This window comes from Gekko japonicus, unplaced genomic scaffold, assembly GCF_001447785.1.
Source record: "Gekko japonicus isolate JY-2015 unplaced genomic scaffold, Gekko_japonicus_V1.1 scaffold1032, whole genome shotgun sequence".
In the NCBI taxonomy this organism is placed as follows: domain Eukaryota; kingdom Metazoa; phylum Chordata; class Lepidosauria; order Squamata; family Gekkonidae; genus Gekko; species Gekko japonicus.
Window position 1 is genome coordinate 460,494 of NW_015175389.1, and position 16,910 is coordinate 477,403.

Consider the following 16,910-nt stretch of genomic DNA (forward strand, 5'->3'; position numbering starts at 1 on the left):
CGCCTCCTCCTCCTCCTCCTCTTCTTCTTCTTCTTCTTCTTCTTCTTCTTCTTCTTCTTCTTCTTCTTCTTCTTCTTCTTCAATCCAGGGCTTTTGCTCTAATGATCTTCCATCAGATTTCACAGTACTTCAGAGTCTACCCCAGGGGTCCCCAATTAGGTGCCCGTGGGCATCATGGTGCCCACTGACATCTTTTATGCTGCCCGCCGAGTGTTTTTAAGAGGTGGATGGGGTCAGGTAGGGCTGTTGCCCAGCAAGGCTTTTGATGGACTATTAGAGATTTGATTGGCAGTGTAGCTTTTTAAAAAATGTTGTTTTGGCAGCACCTGCCACTACAGCACAAGGATCTGCACTCTGTGACTGAAGCTAAGCTGTGGCCATCATTTTGTGGCTAGCTCCACCTCCTGTGGCAGCCATGTTGTGGCAACCTGCTTTTGTCCATTCACTGCCGAAGTCTTAGTTAAATAAATGTATTTGTTATTAGTTTATTATTGTGACTGCTATTAAGTTCTGGGGATGGGAATAAGCATCAAGCTCCCCCATAACTAAATTCCTTTGGAGCAGAAGATGGTCTGTGTATGAGTAAAGAGGCTAAAGTATGCATGGAACCTCTTGTGTTTCACTTTTTTCATTTTTTGGTTTATTTCTTAATACTAATGTAGAAAATGATCCTTCCAAGTGAATGCTTCTGGTGGGGGGAGTAATTTAGAATCCTCTTCAGTGCAAGTCTGGGAATGATGGTTAATGTAGATGAGCTTGTTCTTCTGGTTCCCTGTAAACTGTAGGGACCCCGGTCTACCTGTTAGAAAGAGAGTCCTGCTTCTGCAGCCCTAAGAATTAGGAATCCTGGAAAAAGCAGTTATTGCAGCATCTCATCACACAGCCCCTTCAAAACAAGCCTCCTGTGTACTGAAAACTTAATTTTAAAAAAACTGGTGCACAGAACTTATTTGGGAAGCGTTTTTATGGTAACAAAACACATGCACATGCATGCATTTAGGCAGTGCAGAAACAAGGAAGGACCCCTTCAAATGTAGACCTTTGCTTGCCAAAATTATATATTAAAAATATGTTTTCTGGTCCCCAGAGAGCTAGTTCTGAAGGAGTTTCTATTATTATTTTTCTGTGTAGCTGAAGAAATGCACAAGTGACCTCTTCTGCAAAAGGGGGGGGGGGAGGAATCCCTTTAAAATTTGTGTTTTGTATGCTAAAAAAACTCTTCTTAGCATGCACAAGGGTAGTTTGAAGAGGCTTACAGCATTTTATCCTTTCTGTTTTGTAACACACTGGTGAGCATTTCTCCAAACATTGGAGTCACAGATATGCCTGCTTGTGGGACTCAAATGTTTCCCTATTGTTCACCATCTACATGGACACCAGGAAACAATGGGGGGGGGTTAGGTAGGGTTGCCAGGTCCCCCTCAATCACAGGCAGGGGGATGGGGGATGTAGGAATGCCAACTGCAGGTTGGAAAACTCCTGGTAATTTGGGGGTGGAGCCTGGGAAGACCACAGTGAGGTATAGTGCCATAGAGTCTACCCGCCAAAGCATCTATTTTCTCCAGGGAACTGATCTCTGTAGTCTGAAGATGAGCTGTAATTCTGGGGGCTCCCCAGGTCTCACTTGGAGGCTGGCATCCCTAGGTTTGTGTCAATCCAGGGCTTTTGCTCTAATGATCTTCCATCAGATTTCACAGTACTTCAGAGTCTACCCCAGGGGTCCCCAATTAGGTGCCCGTGGGCATCATGGTGCCCACTGACATCTTTTATGCTGCCAACCTAGAGCTGGCAACCCTAATCCAGGATACAGTATATATCTTAAGTTGAACTTTATTAACTATTCATATAACTTAGAAATCAGTATTAGAAGGAACTGAAATGACCTGTTGCTTCAGCCATGACACTACTAATTTGCCCTGAATCCTCTAGGATCTATATCATACTAAACACCACCCTCTTAAATTCACAGTGTCCTCACAGTGGTGTAACATACCTCAACCTGAGACCCCAGCAAGCTGCTGCCACTGCCAGTCCAATTAGACAATACTGGCCTTAATAGACTGGGGCACTGATTGAATGTATGGCACCTTCATGTGTTCAAAGCAGCCGAAGTAGTACCTCCCATTTTCTGTTTTGAGCCCCTTCCCATCGTGCAGGAGATGCTCTAGCATTTGACTAAATGTGACCATAGAGTCTTTAGTGAAATGCTAGAGTGCCCCTTTACTACGTGCCCTGTGCGATGACATCACTTCTGGGTGACATCATCGTGGTGCATGCAAGAAGACCCAGGAGAGGAGGCTGGAGGGCCCCAATCAACAGAAGGTAAGGACCTGACAACCCTAACTTCCTCACAGGCATTTAGGGGACCAGGCTGGTATTTAAGTATTTGGGACTGATGGGATGGAGATGATGCAAATGTCCTTCTGGCTAGAAATGGGGGTTAGAGTGACTTTAATGCAGTCACAGGGCTAGTAGTATTTGAAGAAAAGCTATTTGTAGCAGGGATGGGGGCAGAGAAACTGAATGGATGGAACCTGGCTGGTTCCAGGTACTTCTCTGCCAGGGGTGTCTCATGATATGATGTTGACTGCATGGGGTTTTTCCTGTGTATTTAGCATGCTTCCTCCTGGCAGGGTACTAAATGCTTTGGAAAGGTACATGTTGTTATTCCTGCCCATATGGTTGCATTATTTACTTCTGTGCCCCTGCTGCTCAGGATCACATCAACATCATATGGAAGCAACTCCCGTGCTTCTGGGAGTATGTGTGACTGGGGCTTTGATGGGGAGCTTGTCCAGAATGCAGTGGCATGGGTCCTTACTGGACTCCATCAACAGCACATATTCAGCCAGTGCTTTGCCAGCTGCACTGGCTCCAAGTTGAGAAGCAGATGAGATTCAAGGTTTTGGTACTGACGTTCGAGGACCTAAATGGTCTGAGACCACGATATCTAAGGGACCGTCTCTCCTAGTATACCCCCTGAAGAACATTACGCTCTGGAGGCAAGAACCTCCTGGTGATCCCTGGTCTGAAGGATATCTGGCTGTCCTCAACCAGAGCCAGGGCTTTTTCAGCCCTGGTGCCGGCCTGGTGGAACTCTCTGCCTAATGACATCTGTGCCCTGTGGGACCTAAAATAGTTCCGCAGGGCCTGTAAGACTGAGGTGTTCCACCAGGCCTATGGTTGAGGACAGCAATGGTCTACCATCAAGTCTGGCCTCCCCCGTCTCCTCCCCTAGGGAAGGATATATAATGTCTAACACCATTTGATTAGTTGTGTTTACCGCTGTATGTGTGTGTGTGTGTGTGTATATGGCTATTTTTGGGCAGGAACACACAGGAACGGAGTTCCGGCTGGCTCCCAAGTTGGCCACGCCCAGCAGGAACTCATTAGCATAATAGGCCACACCCAACAGCAGAAACTCATTAGGATTGACTACATTAGGGGTGTGTGGCTTACATGCAAAGGAGTTCCTGCTACAAAAAAAGGCCCTGGGTTTTGACAACAAACAAGGTAAACAGAATAACAAGCAAAAGGTGGGTGTGGCTGGGTAACCACACTTCTGGTAACATGTGGGTGCGACCTAATGTGCTAATGAGCTGTGCTGTCAGGGGTGTGGCCCAATATGCTAATAAGTTCCTGCTGTTGAGTGTGGCCTATTATGCTAATAAGTTCCTGCTGGGCTTTTTCTACAAAAGGAGCCCTGTTATATACACTGTTGCAAACCACCCTGAGCCCCATTAGGGGGAGGGTGATATAGAAATCAAATAAATAAATATAGATCTCTGTTCAATTCCTTAAGAATTCATTTATGTGATTTCTCTAATGGCTTTGTTAATGTTTTCTAGTTTCGTTGCCATTTCCCCCCCCGTAGCTTAATGTTTGATGGGCTGGATCTAGCCAGAGTATTTATTTATTTATTAGATTTATACCACGCCCTCCCCACCGTGTCACCCCATTTCCCTGCATGCTACAGTCTCCCATGCCCCATGGCTTTTGTGCATGCAGGTCTAACCCTGAGCATAGTCTTTTTGAGTGGTCAAAGAGGACGCTTCCTTCCTTTTACCCCAGCAAAAAAGCTGGTTGGATCCAACCCGATATTAGCTTTTGTACATCAAGAAGTCCTGATTGAAGACTATCATGTTCATTTTTTAAATTTTATACTACCAAATCAGTTCCATGAATGGGAAATGAGCGGTTCCTGTATGCCTCTTTAGAAAAAGATTTATTGTTAATGAATTTGATTGCATGTATGAAGCTGCCTCCATCTGAGTTGGATCCATCTAGCTGAGTATTGTCCGCTGTGGCTGGAAGGTGCTCTTCAGGTCTGGGAGGAGAAGGCCCTTTCTCAAGAGAACACTTGCTGCTACCCCCAGGTCCATCAAGCAAGGATTGAGCATGACACCTTCTGCATGCAAAGCACGTGCTTTTCTTCTGAGCCATGGCCGCTTCCGTAAGCATCCTCACATTGCCTTATTTATCTAGCTTACGGTCTTATGAAACTCTCCATCAGTTTTTCTCTGCTTAAATCGAAGTTTTTCTTCTCATTGAGTCAGTTTTGCTATCACTTTTTTCTGGGAGCATTAATAATCAGCATCTATTGTACTTGATAAGACCCTCTACATAAATTAATACTCCCTACAGTTGAAGTGCAGGGGTTAGAGGGGCTTCTTATCAAGGAAGTGGGACGTGGAATTGCTCCTGCAACTGATGATAGGGGTTTTTCCCCCTTTCCTCCAGAGAGTTAGAAAGTGAGATCACCGGTGATGGTTGTATGCACACTTATCTCACCTTTACCTCTACTGAATATGTTTGAGAATTGTTTTAAAGTCCCGCAAAGCCTGTTTGAGCAGTGGCAATAGTTGAGCAGAAGAGAGAGGCCTGTGTGCTGTGGAAATAGAATTAGGTGCAGAGGAATATAGAAAATGAAAAATGTTATGAAATGAGAATGATGTTTTCCACCAGCTAAGTTGTTCCCCCATCTCCCTTGTATTCTTACAACAGCCCTGTGAGATAGGTTACACTGAGAGAAAGTAACGGGCATAAAATCACCAAGGTTGTTTCATGGCTGAGAAGGGATTTGGGACCTGCGTCTGTCTGGGGGCCAAACCACACGTTACAATTTATCAGGAGTTGTTCAGCTCCAAAATGGAACAAATAACTCCCCCCAGGGCCATTTTGGCTCAAGAAAACTATGTGGGGAGGAAGGCAGGACCGCCCTTTCCCCCCATGTCATGGTCCTGAGCAGGGGGCATTTCGAGGGGAAATGTGCAGGAACGGTGTTCTGGGAATGACAAGCCCAGAAGCGGGCACATATGGTGATGCGCTGTGGACAGCCGCCGGGTTTTTGCTGGAGAGACGCTGGCTGTGCCGTGATTTGGCCACGGTAAATATTGTGGCATCCTGGGGGGTAGAGTTTATCCTGGGGGGTAGAGTTTATGTGCCCTTTACCGGAGTGAGAAGTGACGGGTGGTAGAAGGAAAGGGAGATGTGGTTGGCAGAGGTTGCCCAAGTAAAAAGGGGAGAGAGGCTTCGCCTTCCCTAGTAAGCCCCCTATCCCGCCTGACAGCAGCTTCCTTCGGTTTTTTACAACCCCTCACATTCAGGCATAGGGAGCAGTTACTCTGTCGTTAGGTTTCGAAGCTTCTGCATGCGCTGGGTTCTTCATTCTCCCCCACACACACAGTGCTTTTCGTTTTGCCCCCCAACTTACCGCCAAGGCCCATCTCCTAACTTATTGGTGGCTGGCAGCCCATGCAGAGTGAACACCAAGCCAGCCTCCTCCCCTCCACCCACTACTTTCTCTCCCCCACCCACACCAGAAGGGAGGGAAGGAGACCACCCGCTCTCCCTTCCCCTTCTTGCCTTCTCTCCCCTGAGGTGCTCAGCAGGCTGGGGGTGCAGCGTGCAGAAGGAGCTTGGACTAGCCCTATTGAGCTTCTGAGATTTGATGATATCAGGCTAGCTTGGACTGTCCAGGTCAGGGCAGATACTTATGTACTCTTATAGAAACTGTTAGGGTGTTTGAAAGTCACCACATGAGGTTCACAACAGAGTATGAATCTGATCTCAGACAGTGAGCCCAATCCCAAGTCTATCTGCTATGTCCATTTAAATTTGTGGTTTCCAATAAATACTCATTTCATTTTGCATTTAAAAGTAAACATGGGGAGACCCAGCCTGGATAAGGTCTATCCATTATTTCATTTTGCATTCGATAGATATTTGTATATTCATTTCATTTTGCATTCAATAGATATTTGTATATTCAAAAGGACATTTGTCATACTCCAGTGATACAGAAAATCCAATATTATTGTATTTGTATTACTGTATTCGCAAAATCAGGCCCCTGCGGATCTTTACAATGTTGTTCTCTGCAGTTGCTGGGTGGCTGCAGGGGAAGTGAGTCTAGTTTGGGGAACCTGGACCCCAACCATTAGAAAACTTAATGTGCAGCTTGGCCCTGAGTCTGACATTCTGACTACTTCCTCACACTTGCTCTCTGATGTGGTTGTGTAGCAGTAGCATTTAGAGGGTTGTTTTCACTACATTTTGCTACTCTCTGAGGGGGGAAAGCGACATTTTGAATTAGTTAAAGCCCCAAAATGTGAGTACACTTTCACTTTATCTTTTGAGAGTACACAGAGGATTCAGACAAATCGGTTACACTGCTTAGGCTGGAGGTGCATGTACATAATTTCAGTGGTGAGCCTGTTACAGAAACATGCATTCTGCGGTTCTGACACATGTACAGCTTTCCTGTTCGGTGTTAAACTCAGGCCCACCACCACCTCTCATTTGAGGAGAATCTGAATTAGCATAGTGCCGAATGGCCAGCCCTTGTGTCAGTCAAGGCAACTTCCCTAGTTTAGTAAGGATGTGCACAGTGTTGATTGGTTGGCCATGGTGTCAGTCAGGGAGTCATCTCTACACCGATTTCAAAGTGTGAGAAACAAGAAGGAAAACACCAAATAGTCTAATGATTAGTCAGTGACGTTGGGTGCTTGTGTGTGGAGGGAATATACACAACCCAAGTTAGCAATCTGGCTCTGTTACCCCCCTCCCGCCCTTTTTGTGCCCCAGTTATCTTTCACTCCAAAGTGAGGTAGTTGTGCTGGTACAGGACCAAAGATGGAAAGAAGCACAGCAAAAATCCCAGAACAAAACCTTTTAGCTGCTCTTATTTCTAGGCGCATCCAGTTTTGATTATACTGTTCAATTGCTTGTGCTTCTGCAGCATGGCACACAGCATCATGACTAGAGGCTTTCAGTCAACTTTTTTACAGCGAAGTGTATTTACTAGTCACCTTTATTCCCTTTTTAAATCATCCTCGACAATGGGCTCTGCTACCTACATGGTGATATTTCCAGATGGGTAGCTGTGTTAGTTTGTAGCAGTCAAACCAAAGAATCCAGTGGTGCCTTACTAATCCAAAATTTATTCCAGTATAACCCCCTGTGAGTACAGTTGCTAGTCCCCCAGTAAGGGTGACAGATTCAAAGCCTCTTGTTTCCCACTGCTGTTTGGAATGGCAGCAGGAAAAAAAAAAGATAGGTGATCAGGCCAACGGCATAAAGCTGTTCCAGGAAAAAAGCAGATGCTGTCACACCTCTCTAGGAATATCTGGAAACTCTGTGGTAAAGTCATAGAGTTTTCAGTGATTCCTAGAGATGTTCCCTGGAAGTGCCATCATGCCATCATGAATGGCCACCCCCATGTCCCACTCCCAATCTCATGCTGGTTGCCTGGCTGAGATTGGCAAACCTACGTGAGTCATGAAAGTTCACTTTATCAATTGCAAGTTAAATGCTAGATAAATGAGGAAGTGAGCTCTGATGCTTAAAAATATCAGAATGAATGTTATTTATTTTGGAACAAATGTTATTGGTTTTTAAGGTGCTAATGGATTCCTGTTGGATAGCTTAAGTTGCTGCTTATCAACCTTCCCTGGTATGTGTGCAGCCAAGTGAGAAGTGTGAGAAGGGTATCACTTGATTCTTGTGGTCAGATGAGTTTATTTTTTTACTATGCATCCACACCTGATGAAAAATCTGTGAAAGAAAGCCAAGGTGTTGTGAAGATCGCAACAGACACCCTGCAAAAACAGAGTTGAAACAAAAAAATCTGGTATTGTTGTCTCAAAGGTTGTCCTGATAATATGTACTAATTCAGTCTCACTGGCTGACTTTAAATATGATATCCATAATATGGAGACATACAACTGAAACAAAATAATAACTTATCCATGTAGTAGAAAAATTCAAAGTATAACCAGTCTCTGAAGCAGTAATTTACAAATCAAATGGCCCCAAATTCATTCATGAGCTAATAAAAATTGCTGGAGCAGTTTCAACTCTAATCTTCATCAGCAGCTATTACACAGCATATAGGACAGTTCATTATCTTCAGCATATATTCATGAAGGATCCTTCATATCTTCCTTCACAGAACAAAAACAAAAAAGTCCTCATGTGAAGTTCCAAAGTACTGGACACTTACTATTAGGTATGTTGGTAAAATCCTATTAGGGTGAATATTGCAATACAATTTTAATTTTCTCCTCTTCGGGTCTCCTTTTTAGATAGAAACTGAATCTATGAGAAATCTGATTGAGCAGTCCAAGATAGGTTCTAGGGGCAGGGGTCCCTTCATTCATTTTCCCTCTTTGTCACTTCAGCGGCCATGTACATGAAGGGAAATATTCTTCTTTAAAGTCCCATAAGTGGGCCTTCCCATGACCCTGAAAATTCAGTAATCTCAGAGAAAGCATGTCCATTGTGTTGCAACAAAAGTAAAGAAACAAACACAAGGTAATGGAAACACCTTCAAAACTAGCATGGTGAGCAAGTAAAAAACTGCATGATAAAATGGATGAAATTTTTGGGGGGAGAATATCTGTAACAGCCAATGGGAAAATTTATAAACAAATCAAATTTTTAATATCTCAAATACTAAGGGAGAATTGGTACAAAATATTTGTAGATGGTATATCACACCCAAAGAAACTGCAAAAACTGGTAAAGGATATAATGGGAAATGCTGGAAATGTCAGAGATGCAACATTCTATCACATGTGGTGGATATGCAAGAAAGCAAGAAAATATTGGATAGAGATACATGAAGTAATGCAAAAATATTAAAAATTAATTTTGCAATGGACTCTAAAAGTATGTTATTAAATATTCTACCAAATGAAAACCGTTTGTTACAGCTACAAATGGAAAAAGCCAAGTTGTTGTGGACATATTTTCTATGTGACCTCTGAACATAAACCTGAGATCCTATGACTGTCTTCTGCTACATCTTCCTTCAAGGAAAATATTCCTTCAAATGGAGGACGACTTGTTCTGTTGGAGAAAAGTCCTCTTCGTTGAAGGAAGTCTTTCTCTGTTGCAGGAAGGCAGACCCGGTAGAATGGAGTCATAGAATCCAGCATATGGAGCAGCATCATGGGATCCAACCCACAGTCTCTCATCCAATGAAGCGACAGTATTTTTCTTGTCAGATATATGGGGCAACAGAAGGGGGTAGTGGGAAACTGGTTGGAGGCTGCCCCCTAATTCTTCCCTATCCCTTGGAATCATCCCTGGCAGGGTACTGAACCTTAGACCTTCATGCATACCATATACTCCGCTATGGTTCTTCACATAGTGATTCTGTACTTTGCCTGTGAAAAAAGGTACTTCCTCTTTTGCTTGAAGACTTTGCTGAATAATCAGAAACTCCCCTGGTCACCCATCTTCCTGCAGGCTTGCCTGCTGTGGGGTTGTGTTTCTGAACTATATACCCATGGTACACTTGTGTCATGTTTTCAAAAGATGCAGGGAGCATTGATGAAGACATCATTTTCTATTTGTGGTGTTTGTTTCTCTGTTGCCTCCGTGCTGGATCTTGTGGGTGTCGCTGCAGCTGTGCATGTCGGTAATGATCCTTACACTAAATGTTTCCGGTCTGCTGTGTTCCCTGGAGGATCTTGTCAGCTTCAGCTGAATGGAGGCCTGCGCTGAATGATTTAACGTGGTGTAAGCAATCTGCATATGCCATGTGTGTGAGAGAGGGAGAAGCTGCCGTTGGTATTGCATTATTTTATTAGAGTTTCAAAGCTGATATTAAGTGGACATGATTTCTTCCTATGGACCATTAATTTTGTTTTATTGCTGGACTGATGGCCATTACCCCTTCTTGCCAATACATTCCTCCATTAGGCTTGTACAATTAACAAAATATGAGCTGTTTAAGGCATTGCTTTGAACAGCGGGTCAGTGAGACGCTAGGGTGGGTGAAGGGGGATTTATACAAATAGTTTGTGACCATGTGAGGTCATTATTGAGAGACAGAGTCTGTTGCAGATTTTATATCAATTTAATTATGTTTTTTTAAAAAAAATCAAAAGAAAAATAGATACAATAGAAAAATACAGTAGATACAAAATAGATACAGTAGAAAAATACCACCAAGTATTAAAAAGTGCATTCTGTATTATAAGCAAAGGCCAGTTCTCAATAAAATTATCTAATTGTACGTTGGCATGTCTGAGACTTTTATGTTGATAGGTTAATTTAGTCATTCGAGCTACTTTCCAAATCTTGAAGATCCAATCATTTATGGGGGGAATTTCTTGTGATTTCAAGTATGAAGCAACACATTTTCCTGGTGATGTTAACAAACTATTAACTCTCTCTCTCTAGCATAATCATAGCCTTTCAGATAGCACAATAAGATAGAAGTCATAAACAGACAACGCAGTTCTTTCTATAAACCTGAAAAAAATGCTCCAGGTTTGCAGAAAAAAATCTGAAATCTTTATATTTATATTTACATATGTGCGTGCGCACAGACACATATATTGGAGGGTTAAAACTGCTCAAAATAATAAAAGGAGCATCTTTAGCTTTAAGACACCACTGTCCATTGCTAGTCAACCACAATAGTATTGCCAGCCTTCCAGCCTTGGTTTCTCAGTAAAAGGCAGGACTTGTTAGGGCCCAGCCTGGCAGCAAGCACCAGACAACTTGATCCTTTCAAGGGCTGTTTTGGCCTTTGAATCAGGACTTGTTAGGGCCCAGCCTGGCAGCAAACACCAGACAACTTGATACCACACAAGTTGCATATTTCACCCAGCACTGGCTGTTTAATGCTGTTCAACAGCACACACACACACCCAAAGCCAATGTGGTATATTTGGTAGAGTTTTGGAGTCAGATCTGGGAGACCCAGGTTTGAATAATCTCTGTTCTATGGACACTACTGGGTGAGCTTGGGCTAGTTACACATTCTCAGCCTAATTTACCTCATAGGTTGTTGTGAGAGTAAATGGACAAGAAGAGAATGATGTAAGCTGCTTTGGAGTCCCCATTATGGAGAAGGTGCAGTATAAATGAAATAAAAATTAATAAATGTAGTTGAAGATGGAGGGGGGCAGATAAAAGGTAGGTTGGTTGATGGGTCAGAGGGAGATAAGGAAGCAAGGAAAGGTTACAGGGGTTGCCAGAGGAAGGGGAAAGGGAAAATAGTGTGGGGAGGAAGATCAGGGGAAAATGAGATGCCCCCCACAAGTTCTTGTGGGTTCATCACTACATAACTGGGTCTGGCTAGCAGCTACCATTGTGCAACAGGACTTATCTTGGCAGCAAGCACAATACAACATGGCTGTAATTTTCCTTAGTAGAGGCTGACAGGGCTAGGGAAGGAGAGAAAGATTAATACAGGGGGAGAAGATAAAGATGAGTTGGCTGGTAGGTGGGAAGCAGAGAAGGAAGCAGGAAAAGGGGAGAGGCTATGGGGGCTGCTGGAGAGCGGTTTAAATTGCTCTGGTCCCAATGCGTTTTTTTTTTAACCTGGAGAATCGCGATCACACTCTCCTCCTTGTTCCACATCGCTGAGCAGCCACATTGCTCCCCGCCATCCACACACGGGAGCGTGTATCGGTGTTTTTTCTCTCTCTCAGTTTGGGCATGTGCACAGGTGGCCATCTGTAGAATTAAAATTTTCACGCGTGCGCAGAACAGCAACTTCCACTTCAACCCAACTGCTGTAACACTTCCCTTTAAACTTTAAAGGAACACTTCCCTTTAAACTTTTACCCCGAAACTGGCCTCCATGAGATCCTGAACTCGTTTAACCAACAAAACTAGGCACTGTTTAAACATAGTTTTCAATAACGTGGGAGCGGAGCTCCGCCTGTGCACATACCGCCGACGCTAAAATAAAATGGCGGGCAAAGAGCAGAAGCCTCAGGCTTCCAAGCGGAAGTGGCTTGACACCGCAGGAGCAATCAGATGTCAGAAAAGTGCGGCTAGAACCAGAGAATCAGGAAAACACCACTTGGGGACCTGGTAACAAAATACTCCGTTTTAAAGGGGGTTTGAGCTGGAAAGCGATGGCTGGGGACTGTGCGCAGATGTTGGGTGTGTGAACGTGGATATAAAATCCGTTACTGAAGCGTGCTGAAAGCGGACTAAATGGCCTGTCTGAACGCACCCAGTGACTATTATGGATGAGAGGTAAATTCGAGTCCAGTAGCACCTGCCGGGGTACCCAACCTTTTCCACCTTGTCAGCACCTTTGGAATTCTGACACAGGGTGGTGAGAACAAGCATAAAATGTCTGCCACAGGAGGCAGAGCCAACCACAAAATATCAGTGAGCAAGGCTATCTATATACTATTAGCCACATGTGATCACGATTTCCGGATAGTAAATCTGCAGATCGGGGCCACGTGGAGACTAAAGAGATCTTTCTGCACACTTGGGGGACTCCTCAGATGTGCAGAAAAATCTGAAATGTTTTTTTAAAAATACATGGAGAGTTTAAATTCCCCCAAAAGTAAAACAGATTTTTGAGGTTTGAGATTTTAAGAGTCCAAGCTCTCTTTTTCTGATGGTTGACAGGGACTGGGTTGAGAGAGTCACAGGTCTGAGTCTGACTCCTGACATTCTAGGCATTGTACTGTGCTGGGTCCTCTTTAATTCTGGAAATATCTCAATATAATGGTGTAAATGGTATCTGTGACAACCCTGTGGTGTCTTTAATGCAATAAAACTTCATACACTAAGTCAGTCATTTAAAAAAGCCACTGTAACTAATGCAGCTCAAGAACTAGTTTACTTTCAAAACTGTTGGCACATGAAATGAAACATGAAATCTAAGGAACAACTTGACTTTGTTCTCACAATATTCCTATACTTTTTTTTTAAATGTGCAATTTTAAGCTGACGTTCTCTTATCTTTTTGTAAATTTGAACAAGGGTGACAATTGGGCTGGTGATGTTGACTGTCTTCACAATCTTGATTTGTCGATGAAAGTTAAGGAAACGACAAAGAAAATGGAGATGCTTCAGTCCACCAGTTAAAGAGTGAGCAGAGGCGTTCACAAGGATTGAGCTGTATGGGACTAAAGCAAACTGAACTGAGGGGTGTGATCTCATTTCTTATTCTCTGATCGTATCAACACAGGACTGGGGAGACCACTGCTGCTTTCTTTGCTCCTGGGTACCAAAATTCCCAGGATGGAGGGCCAGTGCAAATGTTGCTCCGTGCACCCTGAGGATAAGCTCACCAGCCGTATAACATTTAGCAACAGGAATACGGAATTCACATAGTCACAGGTGTTAAAAGAACACACACCTGAGAACAGTTCCCAACAGCTGATCCAATCATAGCTGAGGCCAGTTCTTGGCTTTCTACCTTCATAGATCTTGCCTGCTGAGGAGTCCCACTGTATTGCTGCTCTAACTGCATTCTGAATTGGTAGAGTCCTAGCAGGGCTATAGCATGAGTAGTTCCCCCCCCCCATGTTAAATGCTGCAGCAACCTCCATTATTCCTGGGCTCCTGTGCCTTTCCTTACTCAATGTCCTTTATTCTATCAATAGATACCTTCTGAAGTTGGATTCTGAAGCTTTGTGGCCTTTTGCGCCAGTCTTTTCCAAGGGATCTCTGACTCGTAAGTTTCCACAATTGGTATTTTGTATAGAGTTTATACTGAGGCTGGAGGTTAAAGATCATACTAGTATCTGTCCACTCCATGGTGTGTAAAGAAGAAACGGACAAGGAAGCTATTGGCGTTTTGAAATATAGTGAAATTCTAATTAGAATATGTCTGCAAGTGACAAAGCAGTGCTAAAATGTAACATTGTATTTAATTAGTCTTTATTGATTTTGCATTATGGTACACTTTGTACTCTCTCTTTGCAATTAACCGTACATCAGCGTAGGACCGGAAGGAGTTTGCTCTGGGATTGTTGGCAGGTATCCTCCCACATAGCACTGCAGAAACAAGAGTTCTGCTTCTTATACCAGTGACTGATTGGCTTGACTTTTCTTGAGCGTGTGTGTGTTATGCAGGCCATCTCTTTGTAAACTGACACCATTTCTCTGATAATTCAAGTTGTATTAGCTTGACAAAATCTGACTGAGTGTCAAGAATTTTCCAGTCTTTGCAGTGGACAGAAGTCAGTTCACCCTCTTTTTTCTCCCCACTGCTGAATGAACAGGTATGGATTTAGAAAACAAAAAGAATCCTGTATTTGTGTCCAGCTTGCAGTGGCTCTTTAGAGCTGCTTACGTCAGCCTGTCTACTGATCACACCTAAACCAACCAAAGAATATATATAACAAAAGCCGCCATTAGAGGGACTGGGCAGAATACATGTTTTGAATGCAGGAGGCCCTAGGTTCATCTCTTTGCTAAAGGATCTGATAATAGGTTGTGTGAAAGGCCTCCTGAGGCCTTGGAGAGCTGCTGCCAGCCAGAGTTGACAGTACTGACCTTGAGTGGCCTGCCTCAGTATAAAGCAGTGTCATGAACTGAACTAAAAATGTACAGTGTACATTTGACTTTCCTGTATATGTGCATCGAATAATTTTGATATTACTTTCAAAGCATGTACAGCTGAAGATATGATTGAAGCCCCACATTTGTCCGGGTACTGGTCCCCAGATTAATTTGTAAAAGGAATGGGTGGCGGGTGTTTCCTACAAACAGGTGTACATACACGCAGGCAGGCTGAATGTGAGTTCGCTGTAATGTGTGAATAGGACTTATGTGTCATGTGGTACTGAGATAAAAAAAAATTAACATCAAGAGCACCGCACTTTACTTAATGATTGTTTTACTGTGTAATGATTGTTTTATGATGTTTTAACTGTTGTTATGGCAATTGCCTTTGTTGTAGCCGCCCTGAGCCTGCTGGGGAGGGCGGGGTATAAATCTAACAAATAAATAAATAAATAATACTTGGGAAAATACAAACAAGAGATATTCTCTGTGTGTAACCTCAGGCCAGTCATTCTTTCTCAGCTAGCCTACTCTGCAAGGTTGTTGTGAGGAGGAGGGGAGAAACATGTGTCCTGTCCTGAGGTCTTTGGAGGAAAGCCTGGGCACAGCAAATGAAATACATAAGAGTTTGGGGCAAAATGTGTGCTGTGTTGCACTTGTGGCAAAGAAACCTCCTAAATCTCTTATAAGAACGTAAGAGAAGCCAACGTTGGATCAGGCCAATGGCCCATCCAGTCCAACTCTCAGTTACACAGTGACCAAAAATACCAGGTGCCATCAGGAGGTTCACCAGTGGTGTCACCAACATTGCAGTGGCTCAGGGGGACAAAAGCTTCAGCATCCACCAATGTACACAGTTCTGCTTTTTGCAAGGGGAGGGGAAGTTGGCAGTTTGGATGAGATTAAAATGTAGCAGGGAAGCGTAAATGCTGGAAGGCTACAAGTGGTGGCACTGAAGGAAAGTAATGGATTGAGTCCCATAACTGCAAGGTAGGGTAGACCGGTTAACCAGGCGAAGCTTTCCCCCACCAGATATATCTCCATGGCTGTGGTCACACACACTAAATAATCCACTTTCAATGCATTTTCCAACTGGATTTTTACTGTGAACTGGCAAAATCCAGCTGGAAAGTGCATTGAAAGTGGATTATTTAGTGTGTGTGACCGCAGCCCATGTCAGGAAAATCTTTTCCCCTATCTGAGGCTTAGTGTAGTGCTTAAGAGCAGCAGACTCTAATCTGGAGAACCGGGTTTGATTCCCCACTCTTCCTCCCCATGAAGCCTGCCGGGTGTCCTTGGGCCAGTCACAGTTCCCTCAGAACTCTCTCAGCCCCACCTGCCTCCTAAGTTGCCTGTTGTGGGGAGGGGAAAGGAATACGATTGTAAGCCGCTTTGATTGTAAGCTGCTTTGTTGTGGGGAGGGGAAAGGAGTACGATTGTAAACTGCTTAAGGGGAAGAAAAGAGGGCTATAAAAACCTTCTCTTCTCTTTTTTCTTCACTCCTCTCCTCTCCTCTTCTCTCCTCTCCTCTGCTGTCCTCTCCTCTCCTCTGTTAAAAGTGGCAACTGAAGGACCTAGAGTGGGATAGTGGAGGCTGAACTTCACACAGGGATTTGAATAAACCAGCCATTTCTGTGTCTGTGGGCTTCTAGGACTATTTGAACAACGCCTTGGCTCCTAAACCAGTCCACGGAAATATATGATTAACTGTTATCGGAAGTCATCATCACTTCTGTGCAAAAATAGACAGGCTGCGATGAGTATTTGAATAAATCATAAGAACAGCTAACCTGATACCCCATAAGGACATGCAGTTGGCTGAGCAAAGAGTGCACTCAGGCTTGACCCTGCATGGCTCGAAGGGTACTGTGCTTGCTTAGGGAACCGGTGATTAAAAGCTGCAGTGTGGCAGCCCGACTGCCTCTCACTGGCAGTCCCTTCCACTCCCCCACCTCCATTGTACTACTCTTGAGATCCACTTCAAGGATCAAAATAACAAAGCTTCTCTCTGCCTGCCTGGCTGAAGGGGAAAGGTTACACAATGTGAGTCTGTTTCCTTTTAACAAAGAGTTTTTGGTTGTATTAATACATAAATAGGAAGAAAACAAGGGGGGACCCGCGATACTCGC

The 16,910-nt window shown here is 43.8% G+C and overlaps 1 long non-coding RNA gene across 1 annotated transcript in view; it reads left to right on the forward strand.

Annotated features, from left to right (window-relative positions):
• Nucleotides 1-16,910, forward strand: part of LOC107122532 — a 301,527-nt gene that overhangs the window by 103,113 nt on the left and 181,504 nt on the right. Inside the window, exon 3 of the long non-coding RNA XR_001482924.1 lies at nt 13,878-13,948. This is a non-coding gene — a long non-coding RNA (uncharacterized LOC107122532). The remainder of the gene's footprint in view (nt 1-13,877; nt 13,949-16,910) is intronic.